We start from the raw sequence: 13,378 nt of genomic DNA, 5'->3' as shown, positions 1-13,378 counted from the left end.
CTACATCTACTCCTTGCATCCTCACGTTTCTATCTGTTTTTCTCTAATTCACTGACACGTTTTCTGTCTTTCATCCCTCTTCTCTTCAGAGAATACCTCCACTTCTCCAACTTCTTTCTACCTGCTCCCTACTGTCACTACAGATCACTATGTCATTTACAGACATCATTGTCATTGCCAAAATGTTCATCACCACTTGCAAAGAAGAAGGGACTCAGAGTTGATCCTGTTCAGGGATTACAGCTGAGCTCTGTGATGTATACCCTGACTGGGTTACCAACAAGGTTTACTATTATTACAGGGGTTTGTGCATTTGTGGGTTTTTCTTTGTTAATTTTACTAAGTCTATCTCCCAACTGTTTTCAGGTGAGAATATCTGTATGATGTCAGTATCAATCAAAATATTGAACTTTGAAAAAGTACTTGGACCAAACAGATGAACCAGCATACTGGATATCTTGAATCTGAATGGGATTAGGTGGCTATGAGGTGGTTTATTGATATTTCTTCACCAGGAACCCTTCAATCAATTAAATAATCACAATTCCTCTCACATTTTGCTAGACTCGGTGCTAAGAGAGGCATCGTGTGCAAATTGTTGAAGACACCTGTGACCAAAAAAGGGGGTAAGGGTAATAAAAAAAACTGCTCGGATGATTTCGTCAGTGAAAGATATTCACTCCTGATCTGTTTCCTTGCAGAAATCAATGTATAATTAAAAAAAAAATGTGAAGACCTCAGGCACAAAGGTTCTGGGGATCAGTCTGAAGCCCAGAGAAAGAGTTCAATCAAGGAGCTGCGTAGGCAGATACAGGAAGGTCAGGGCATAGAGCAGATGAGCAGAAAGCTATGCTTAAAACAGCAAATACAAGTGAACCATAATGTTTGAGGATTAAAATAAACTTGGTTCTTCTGAGAGTCTCGACAAACAGAAGATTAGGTCTACTAATCAATTGGTGTTGGTTTTGTGATTTTTGTGAGGCCATTCTGAAGTGCTTTGGTATAGCACTTCAACACAGGACACAACACATTTCTGAATGTGTATAAGTCAATGGCGCAACTATTTAGAATGAATGTGAAATACAAGGAACGGCACTCTGATGGTCCTGTTAGAGAAGAAAACAGCTGTTTTAGTGAGCTTTTCCCCATACTGCATGAAGTATGACCTGATTCATCTAACTGAGCTTTTAAAAACTGAAGAATTAACGGGGAATATGTCACAGGAGCTGAACACAGCAAAACAAAAGTGATTAGGGTTTATGATTGGAATAAAACAGAACTGAAACATGATATTAAACGATGAGTTACAAGTGCTATTTTAGCAATGAAACAAAGTGACAACCTAGAAGTAGAGGCTTTTTGCTTCTCCTTTGATCAACCCTGTCTGTTAGGGTGCCTGGGTCCTCGACCCAGTGTTTTGTGTTTTTGGTTCTTTAATTTTGTTAATTTCATTACATTCTAGCTTTGCCTTATGGGTTATAGGATTATTCTTAGTTTAGGTTCTCTGTGTGGGTTTTGTTAGAGTTTTAGTGTTCTGGTTTTCTGTTTGTGATTCATAGTTGCTGTCTCCCCTGTCTGCTTTATCCCCGTGTCAAGTCTGTGTCTCTGTGTTATGTTTCCTGTTTTACTTTGAAAGTCCATGTCTCATGTTAATGTGTCTGGTTTTGCTTCCTTTGTCTCGTTAGGCCTGATTTGCCCCAGCTGTGTTTCTCATTCCCTGATTGCCCCCTCTGTGTATATAAGCCCTGTGTTTTCATCTGTCCGTGTTGTGATCTACCATCATATAGGCTGTGTGTTCTGTATGTTTGTGTAAGTTATTTGGATTCTTAGTTTTGTTCTGTTTGAGTTCACGTTTATCTCCGGAGTCTGCACTTTGAGTCTGTTTCCTGCCTGCATACAGCCTTCACACTGTCATCCATCCATCTTCTCAGATCTACTCAGCCTAGGGTCACCTAGAGTAGGGCAACCAACCGCCCTCTTTTCCCCAGACATGTCCACTTTTCACGTTCTGTCCGGGGTGTCCGAGGGGATTTTCGAGATTAGGAAAACCCGAACATTTTTATCATAGAGCGACAGAGTACCCATGTGTGTGACATCATCCCCAAACTGCTGCCTTGTGAGCACTTGCTCTGCACTCACAGCCGGGACAGACAGCGTGCAGCAATGCGCCTAATGATGTTTAAAAGATCCCAAAGCGCAAGTGCATCTTTCAGACGAACAGCAAAAGAAATTTCCTTCGTACCCACCCAATACTGGACTGGCCATCCCGGTATGCCCGATGCTGATTTTTCATTTTTATGGGCCGATGGGTTTCTTTTTTTTGTAACGGTATAAACAATTAAAGGTCGTGGATTGGCCAGATGTTGGCCGATGTGTAAAAATAACTCAGTTATTTGGACTGGTGGCTGTGGCAGAGTTTCCACAGAGGCCAGCAGGTGGATGAGGGAAAGGGGAGGCAGGAGGAGGAGAGACTCGAGGCGGCCGGCGACCTGCAGTCTTTCTGGGTCAGATATAAACCAAGTTTAGGTGTAGTTTATTTTCGTTGTGCTAACTTTTTACAATCAGTTACAATAACTTGTACTGCGTACTAGCTAGCATGATTGAGTTTCTATACAGCTGGGTGGGTGCTATGATGTTACTGATAGTGAACTTTATTTTATTCATAAGGTTAGTTAGTAGAGTTGCCAACCGTCCTGTAAAAAAATGGAATCGTCCCTCATTCAGAGAAAATATTATGCGTTTCATATTGAGCTGAAAAGGAACACAGTTTGTCAGCTTCAATGGAAAAAGCTGGAGTTGTTCTGTGTCTTTACGCTGCACAGCTGTTTCTTCTTCTCTCATTCTCTCCCCCTCCCTCTCCTGTTTCTACTTCAATCATGAAATTAATCAGTGATCAGCTGATCAGTATTTCTGACGCAAGTCCTGTCTCTCTTGTTTATCGCCCACTTTGCGCCAGAAAGAGGAAACCAGCGGATGTTGCGCTAAACAACAGCAGCACATTTAAGCTTGATCAGCTGTTGTTAGAATGTATTTAATATTACTTTTTAGTATCAGCTGATGTTTGTTGGAGCCACAGCTGTAAAGCTGCTGGTCATGATATCGGTTTGGATATGTGGCGAGAGGGAAACATGAAGATGAAACCAGGAGATGTCCTTACTGAATCATCAGAGCTGAACAGGTGATGGAGAAACAGGTTTACCTTTTAGGTGACATGCATAGCTGGACTGGCCATCGGGCATACCGGGCATTTGCCCGGTGGGCCGCTGGTGATTTTTTGTTTTTATGGGCCGATCGATCGATCGATCGATTGATTTTTTTTTTTTTTTTTTGGAAGGGTATAAATAATGAAAGGTGTTGGATTGGCCAATTGGTAATGATCGACTCTGGGCTGGACCAATTACAGCCGAGGAGGTCGGATGCACCCTCCCCCTTGTTTAGCAATCTTAAAGAAGAACTAAAGAAAATGGAGAACAAAAAAAGGACAGGAGGTGCAGAAAAAATTAGGGCCAAAAAGAAACAAGCCCTTCAGGCAGACGCTGCCAAATGTGTAAAAATAACTGAACTGTTTGGCGGTAGCTATGGCATAGCTTCCACAGATTTAGCAACATCAGCAAGTGGTGGAGGCCAGCAGGTGGATAAGGGAAAGGGGAGGCAAGAGGAGGAGGAGGAGGCGGCCGGCGGTCATAGTGGCAGAGGAACTGAACTTCAGGTAAGAAGTTATGACCTGCTGTCTATCTGTGTCAGATATAAACCAAGTTTAGTTGTAGTTTGTTTTCGTTGTGCTGACTTTTTACAGTCGCTTAGAATAACTGGTACTGCGTACTAGCTAGCATGACGGAGTTTATATACTGCTGGGCGGGTGCTATGAAGTTACTGATAGTAAATTTTATTTTATGCTTAAGGTTAGTTTCTCAAACTCCTCAAAATCTTAACAAATTCTGCCAATCCTTACATGTTGCACCAGGCTGATCTATCATCAAAAGTGGAGAAGTCTGTGACAGAGGAGACAGAAGAGCAGCAGAGAGAGATGGAGCAAGAGAGAGAAATAAAAGAGCAGGAGATGGAGATGGAGAGATGACTTTATGTCATCCATGAGGGATGCATTTGACATATGTTTCACATATTATAGCCCAACAAGTTACTTATAGCAATTTAAATACGAGCAATCAGTTTTTGGCAGACAATCACCTTTTGGCACAACACCGGCTATTGCAGTTAATAATACAACAGCTTCTTGCCATTTTTTGTGTTTCTTTTTATCGCTGTGTAACTGAGTTCAATTGAAAGCCTGCATGCGCTAGTACCTCTTGCCACAAGTTCCCAGAATCCTTTGCGGTTTTACCCCTGAATGACGTCACATTTTTGGTGGGCCGGTCTCTAGTCAAAATGCCCGGGCCGATTTTTTGTCCCAGTCCAGCCCTGGTGACATGAATGAGTTGAAGGGAAGTTAAGAACTGTTTGTGAGAGACAAATGACACCAAGATCCTTTTGTAAGTAAGCTGGTAACTGTGCAGGGGCGGGTCTAGCAAAGCTTTGCCAGGGGGGCAGGTAGGGCATTAACAGGGAAAGGGGGGCACAAAGAAATACTTTCCTTTCTTATTCTCATTTAAAATGTCTGTCTGTAATTAAATAATTATCTGAATCTTACAACCAAAGTTTTTATCTGATGTAAAATTTATAGAAATCATACCTATACCAACAAGACTGTGTACATCACTGTCACAACAGCGTTTGTTTTCATTCAAAGGCTTTATGGCTTTTCCTATAATATCTGGTGGGCCGATTTTTCAGAACTGGTACCGACCCAGTACTGGTAATTTTTCTTATGCAGATGAGGCATTATTTCTGTATGAGGCATTATTTCTGTACCATCATTTAATTCCAGAGGCTTTTAAGTTATTTTTTTGCACTTGTTGACTTGTAAAAGCCAATATGACATATTTTATTTCACAATTCATTAACCGCCCAGAGAAGGCATTGTTTAAATATATTAAATATGTTTCTTTAAGCAAGTTCTTCATGACTGAGCCAAGTGTCCTCTTTTTTGGAAATCAAAATATGATCCACCCTAACCTAGAGCCTATTTGACTGACGGAAGGTGAAAAGCATGGTACCTACAAGTCCACCACACATTCTCACATTTGCACGCACAAAACACATTTCGGAATTGCAGATTAACCTAACAAGATCATTTTCTACAGAAGGAAACTGGCATATCTAGAGTAAACCTCTACATGGGAAGATAAAAACACTAAAACACTGTTTCTGAGATTTTTCAGTATCAATATAGTAACCTCTGCCTCTTTCTTCTCCTTCACCTGCTCTGCTTCTCTTTATTAGAGCAGAAAGAAAAGCGAGGCACCTTCCAAGATTCCTGCAGAGCGTTGCGCCTAAATGAGTCTGCCTTCTGTTTCACATAGACTCTCATTTCAGACTGAAAAACAAACTGTTCGAGATAAAGATGTGCAAGCTGTCTGCAGAATTGAGTGCTTTTCTTGGGCATCATTTCCTGTTTTTTTTCTCAAAAAACACATTTTCTAAAAACATTTATAATTTTATAGCAGTACATTCTAAAGTAAGAAGACTATTCGTCATTCATTACCGTACATTATGCAGCTTTTTAGGTTTTAAATCTACCATCTGCCATCAAACAACAAAACTCCATTTGTTTAAGACTATTTTGAGTAGGCTAGATTGTTCCTCTCTTGTTCAGCTCTTTCTTCTTTTTGCATTACTCTACTCCATTATTCTCCATTCCTAATAAGATTAGATTATGGTCATAAGAGCCCAACAAGCGAGCACCACATGATAAAAGTGATTTACATGCCTAGCCTCCAATAAAACAAGTGGATACCCACTATCTGTCAGACTGCACAGATTCTTTTTTTTATTGACTTGTTTTCGCTTTTCTTAGCCTACACTTCATAATATATATATGGACATCAGTAAGGGGATGGTTAAGTGGCTGAGTGACCCTCTTGTAATGGCCTTTATCTGACTGAATTAACTACAAGCCATTACGGTACACCGTATCAGATATAGGATTAGGTTCTCGTAGTGCATATAGATGTGTATCACAGAAACCTGATAGGCATGCAGTTCCTGCTGGTATGTGTTTGGTCTGAATTTACTCTCATACACACATAGTTTCTGTCCAACAAAGTTAAGCGTGCAGCAGCAGATCTATAGAAAATTATTTTGAGCTTCCATATGTGCATAAGTGACACCTTTTTCAATAAGCTGTTGATTATTACCAACTGGTGAGTTTGAAGCATATTCTGCCCATCACTCATTGCATGCTGAGATAAATCATGCACAAGGTACAAGGGCTAAAAGAAATTAAACCAGTGCAGAAGTACCAAAACCTGCAGTTTCTATAATCTTCACCAAGTGGTGCTAACTTTTTGATGCTTTTCTTGAATTCTGTTATCTTAATGAATTGCTTTTTTTGTGAGACACTTGTTAATGTGACCTTTTGCACACTTGTACTGTTTTGGCATGTAAAGCGCTTTTCAATTTTAACAGCCTTTGGTTGCAAAAATAACATCTGTAGTAAATCCATCTGACAATCCATCTGGAAATAAGTCCATGTCTAAGAATGAGGTCATGTTCACCAAACGTATACAATGCACCTGTGTAATTGTATAATTTGGAAGTATAAAGATGATTGGCCAAGTAAAATGATATCATCACAGTTTGTATGGTAGTCCTAAATTTCTCATCTATAACAGTGTCTTGATGCATGTTCAATCATCCAGGTAAGAAAATCTCAAAAAGTTGATTCTGTTCATCTGGACGTAGTGTCCAGAAGAACAGAATCAACTTTTTTGGACATCCATAACAGTATTCTTCAAATAATATACTCGCTCTTACTTTTGCATGATCGTTGAGCTCCTCTGCTTCTACCACTGCTTTCAGCGTGTGTCATTGGCTCTTGGGGAATGAAGGGTTCATCTCTTTTTCTGACATTGAATTACCCTATACGTGATTTATAAGAAATGTGAGCACAGGCAGCCCTGATGGAGACATAATGGAGTGGAGCGCACTGACACACAAGTTCCAGGAAGAGCAGACTGTCACATTCACAGTCTGTTTCTCTCTTCTTAACAGCCCACTCAGTCCACTTCACATGAATGCAGGACACAGTCTATCCAAAGTACTTTGAAAAGAACAGCCCAGAAACTCAAACATCAAGCAAAGGCACCTTTTGTGTTTCCACTGGTGTCATACACAGTTGGCTATACTGACTTCATCCCTGAGCCTCACTATGCAGCAGTTTGATAACTTCTGCGTTGGACTTCTGCACTCTGCCTCTGCACAAAAGGTTTGATGTATTACTATCCCTGACACTAAAGTGCAACCTGAATGTCAGGACTGCAGTCGCTAACACTGTCCATATATAAGAAATCCACCTATAAATCCAGTCATGATTAATGTTTCTCAGTGAATATATCATTGGATAGGTTTCTAATATTTTTCAATGTATACATTTGTAGTCTGTGACAGTGATTAGCTAAAATCTTTTCCTTGTTCTCTTTGGGTACTCTGACTTCTTCCCACAGTCCAAAAACATGCATGTCAGGCTGGTGATTCTAAATTGTACCAACATGTGAATGTAAACACAAATGGTTGCACGTCTCTGTGTTAGCCCTGCAAAAGACTGGCAACCTGGCCAGGGTGTACCCCACCTCTCAGCCGATGACAGATAGGATTGACTACAGCCTTCCCTGAATTGGAAAAGTAGATGGATGGATATACCAAAAGAAGAACTCGTTAGAGTCTAATCCTATGACCAATTTGTGTCCCTCCACCATCCAGCAGTGACACAATTACCGCTGTAGCAAGTCACAACAACAGTGGATTGTTTATAGTACATACAGTATATGTATAGTACTGCTGGCAGTGACAACTACATGGAAAACTGGATTACTAATGTTATACAGCACCCCCAGCTACTCTTTTTGATGCTAACATTAGTCTTTTATATAATGTCATTAGGTTTCCCTTAGACAGCATATAAAAAACTGACCTAGTCAACAGGACATCACCCATCAGTCACATTTTGATGCCTATTAGAAGCATATTAGCTGCTGCCATCTTGGTGTTCCTACTATAAAGAACAAAAGAGAGCAATCCTAAGTTATGCTAGCTCAGCTAATGCTAGCAAACTGCCTCCATAAACAAAGTGCATCACACAGACATGGATATCTGTTAACCGGTGGCAAAAAAGAAACTAATACAATCCTAATACAATTTCACTAATCAAAACTAGAGAATAAAATTAACTACACAGCAGCTATAACATGTGTCAGATATATGCTTTAAAAGGCTCCAATACAACAAACAGAGGTCCAGTTCACGGACTCCAGTTAACTGAGTTGAAGCCTATCCGATACCTAGCTATAGCTAGCTACAGTCGCCTGTATTGTCATCTCCTCCAACAACAATTGGGCTTATATTTGCTATAAAATTCAACATTTTAACATGAGTCTACGGGGATTGACTCGCTTTAGGAGCCCCGTGTGGTCATTAGAGGGACTAATTTGATGATTCATTTTTCACCGGCAGAGGTTTCCACTTGAAATTTAACTGCACTCTCTATGAGTGAGTGGGCTGTAAACATCCGGTAACAGCCAGTGTCATTACAATGAATCCTCTGGAGACCATGAAAAAGTGTTGTCGAGATGTCTCTTCAGCCTGACAGACACACACTGCATTTAGTGCCGTACCATCTTCAGGCCATAATTATCCAATGTTTAAGTGCTTTTCCATCAGCCTCAGCCCCACTTTTAGTGCTAATTAGCTAATGTTAGCATGCTGACTACAGTAAACATTACACAAGATTGCTGAGCATACTATTTGGCCCTTCACCTTAAATCACAATCACTGTACCATAACTGAGGCTTTATTGGAACTTTGTGACAAATGAAAGCAACAATAGCAAGAGCAACAATGCATCACTTACATTGTTCAGTATGAAAACTAGAACAGCAGCTTTGGCATGTAAAGCCAGGTGACCTTACCATAGTGAAGATGCCATTCAACAAAAAGCCATATCAAGCAATTAAATGGGAGCCACTTAGGGCTTTAATAACAGGGAAGCAAAATGTATTGTTGCAGCATCCATTTTCTATATTGACATTACTCAACTCAATACACCATGTCTAATGCCACTGCTGCTCTCTGAAACTATATCACATTACTGGTGGCTAATTATCAAAGCTGTATGACTGTATGCTTTAAATGATATTTGGCCCTGGGTCTTTCTGCTGCTAAGATGTACCATTATAAAAGAAAAAGAAAAAATGCATTCAAGGTTGTTGGCATGGTTACTGCTGACTATACTCTTATCAGAGATCTTATGATTAGTCACGTCTTCCATTAGCTTTCTGCACCAGCCTCTTCTTTTCCATCTCTCTCTCTCTGGGAAGGATGTTATGGGCAAGGCTGACTCGATAAGGGCAGCATGTCCCCGAGCCTAAAAGAAAAAAAAAGTCCTGTCATGTTATGTACCATCTGTCCTTTTCTGGGCCAGAACCAATACCCCCTCTACCCCCCTCCACATCCATCCTCTTCCTCTCACTGGTCTTGATGAATTTCGCTGCTCCCCTTCCAACCTTCTGGTCCCTGGAGGTCCTCTGCCCCCCCCCCCCCCCCACTGTTGTCTCATTCCCATGCCTCCCTCCCTCCCTCCTCCTCATGCTTACTGCCCCCATCTCCCACATTTCCCCTTGCTCTGTCCCCTCCTGCCCACCACCTCCCTCCTCCTCTCCCTAGGGCGCTGCAGGGTTGGCATGCACCCAGAGTCCCTCCATTTCCTTCACATTAGATATAATCAGGACAGAAAAGAGCTGAGAACATTCTTTTCCCATGATTCTTAAGTGGCACCAGGGGCACTCTGGGCCGGCGGACTGGCTGGTTGGTTGGTTGGCCCACTGGCTGGTTGGATGACTTGCTGGCCCTGAAAACAGAGACCTGAAGCACATAACTTAGCTGGATTAGCCATTGGCCTCTCTTCTCTGCTTGCACCAAAACACTTATCTGTGATTTTAACATTTGGGCCTTTGTAAAAAGTCATCTGCAAGGAATAATGGCAGAAAAAAAGCTTAATGTAACGCATCTTTCTTCTGATTTTGTAGTCTGCATTATCCACACAAAAATCAATGTCTGCTATTCATTTCTGTTCTATTTTTCTGCTCTTATTTCAGCGGATACATGCTGTGACCATTGAGCCATTATTCACGGGATGCGGCATCTACTGCTTTACACTATATATTGGATTACTGCTAAGGCTATGTAGCAGTGTCCTTCACTAATTCATATTTTAATTCAAGGAGCTTCATCATATCTTTCACATTTCTATTGATGAAATTTTGAACATCTTCAGTTCAAGATATTCAACTCAACTCAAACGGCTACTAAAAATAATTTAACCAACTAATTCAGAAGACATTCAGAGACAGGTGAACACGGGTTACAGTTTTGTATCTAAGGTTTACAAGTACCAATGGGGCAGTCATAAAGTGATTGTTTTAAAAGAGGACAGATATCTGCTTTTTAACTCTGATGTTATTAGTCATGGCTGGATAAACCGTCAGTAAAATGATCATTTTGGCTATTTTTTTGAAGCTACGACAAAGTCCATGAAAAGAGTGATTTACAAGTTTTAGAAAACTTAGATGTTTGTAGGGTGTTAGCTAGCAAATTTCGGGATAATATAATATAAGATAATATACCATGTTCTGACTCAACATGGTGTATAATACAATACGGATTCACTTTGAACATAACATTTGGAGAATTTTTGAAGTTAGCACTTATCATGTGCTACCAGGTGGTCAGTTCCAGATCTTTGGTTAGGTTCCTGGTATTTTCTTAATGAAAGTTCATGTTGAGGATCCCTAATGGACAGAGACAGACACCCAAGAGATGACCCATCCACAACTAACAAGAGGTTAGTCGTTAGTATGTTGCTATATTAACGACTAATATAGCAACATACTACAAAAAGTCCTGATACTGAGCTTAATGGTCACACTGAAATCTCAACTACAGAGTGATCTTTTTATGAAGTGTTCAAATATTTGGTCTCAGCTGCAGTTAGACTGTGATTTTTTTAAAAACTTAAAGAGGTGCTGCACATTTTAATAAAACCCCAGAGAGACTAAGGGTTTTATCTGAATAGTTCTTAGAGCTTTTAGTTTATTCAAAAAGTCACTAACATACCAGTTTTGCCAAAATATGAGACACGTTAATCCATGCTCTGCACTGCCCCAGCTCAGATCCCCAACAACACATTGAGCAAGTTTAAAGTTGATTACAAGAAGTAGTTTTAAAGATAGGTGGAAAATAAGCTGACTGCAGCACTTAAGGCCTAATTCAGAATGAATAATAAACATGACAAAACATAAACTCTGGGAGAGAGTAGACAAAAGTTAATGACATGCAATGGCATATAAACCTAAAAGTCCCATTTATCTGATGAAGGATACCTTGGGAGCTCTAAGCTTGGGTCATCTACTCCACTTTATTGCACATCTGCTGTTTTAACAGCGACATCATGATGACACAAACTCCAGTGCTTAAACAACCAATTTCTGTGCCAAGTCACATAGTGATGTTAAGTCAGGACCTGCATGCATCACATTGCAGCATTTTTGTGTCATTGTTCAATGTGCAAATCAGTCTGTCACCATGACTTAAACTTTTCTGTAGTCTTCTCCATTTAACTTTAGGCAAAGGTTTAACACACAAAGGGAGACGGCAAACGCAAGCATAAGCAAGAAAGGGGTGAAGCAAAGGGCAGAGACCTAAACTATTCAGAAAAAGCAGAACATGCAGGAACAATAATCTGGTAGTCAGAAACAGCTGGAAAACTTTGCTGAAAGTCCTAATGCACACTCAAGTCAATGTTTGCTGTGATTAAGAACAATAAAAAACAACAATAATAATTTATTAAATAAACAATAGTGTAAAAATGTAAAATGATAATAGAAAATATTTCAAAAAGAAAAATAATAATAAAAAAAGATACAATGGTAAAAATGACACAGTCGTTACTCTGAAACTAATCTGTCTAAGCTCTAATGAGAGTCTAAAGAGAATGTTAATGAGATAAAGAAGAAGACTGTTAGTAAAGAAGATGACCTAATCTGAAGAGGGAAATAACTCCTGAGTTTTGAGGTGAATATAACAGTTTTTAGTCACCTGTAAAAGCCAATAACAAATTTGAAGTCACTAGAAGCTGCTGATCAGTGGATCTAAGTGAGAAAATATCTGATACATAATCTTAAGTGATCCCATGCAAGCATTTATATGTGAACAACAGCATTTTGAAATTGATCCTGTACTTAACAGGAAGCCAGTACAATGATTTAACAGCAGATGAAATATGATCACACTTAAGTGTAACTATGAGAAGTCAGGAGCAGCAGCCTTTTAAACCAGCTGTAAAAGAAATATTCATGTTTTACTCAGTCATACATACAACAAATTGCAGTAATACAGTCTAGATGTGATGACATTCTCTAGGTTGTTGATAGAAAGAAATGGTTTAACTTCAGTTGAAAGTCTTAATTGGAGAAGATTTGTTTTAACAACTGATTTGATCTGAAAGTCAAATTAATATATATATATATATATAAAATGTATTTATTTATTTATTTATAGTGGCAAGATCCAGTAATACAAATATAGCAGAGTCACCCACATCAATGAAACAAAAAACAATAATTTCTTAAAAGAACAGATTCTGTTCTGTGAAGAAGTTTAAAGTTTAAACGCGGAATGCTGTGTTTTAACCAGAACTTGGGAAACAAATAGAAAAAACAAAAATCCACCTTTATTTAAAAATCCAATAGAAAGGAAAGGAAGGAACAAAACCAGGAAGTAAAACCAAAGTGAGAAGGTTAGGTTTTACTCTGAAAACCTAACCTTCAGAGTAAAACAGGAAGTAAGATTAAATGTGTTGAACACAGGAATAACACAAAAAATGTCCAAAAACTTTCTGGAAACAACAGGAATCATCACGCCTACAGCTTAAAGCTCAGGTTGGTGAATTAAAAAAAAAAAGGATTCATTTGATCTGTTAATATTGCAAAGCTACTGTTAAAATTAGATCAAGAAGTCACTGTAATGCTCTCAGTAACCGCCCCCAATGATGCTGGTGATGATTGAGAGTTTAAATCTGTGTCACGCTGAGCTGTTGTGCTGTTGGGTTCCTGTCGTGTGCTGCCTTTTATTTTTTTGGCTGTTTTTTTTTTTTTTTTTTTGGCACCAGGTCGTCCTGCTGCACTCGACTCTCACCCTCCTTCCTCACACTTGTCTGTCTGACACTTTTGTTGGACTCGGAGCATTGGATGGCGAGCTACGCTCCCAT

This window comes from Rhamphochromis sp. 'chilingali' (genome assembly GCF_963969265.1).
Source record: "Rhamphochromis sp. 'chilingali' genome assembly, chromosome: 14".
In the NCBI taxonomy this organism is placed as follows: domain Eukaryota; kingdom Metazoa; phylum Chordata; class Actinopteri; order Cichliformes; family Cichlidae; genus Rhamphochromis; species Rhamphochromis sp. 'chilingali'.
This window is presented reverse-complemented; position numbering follows the sequence as displayed.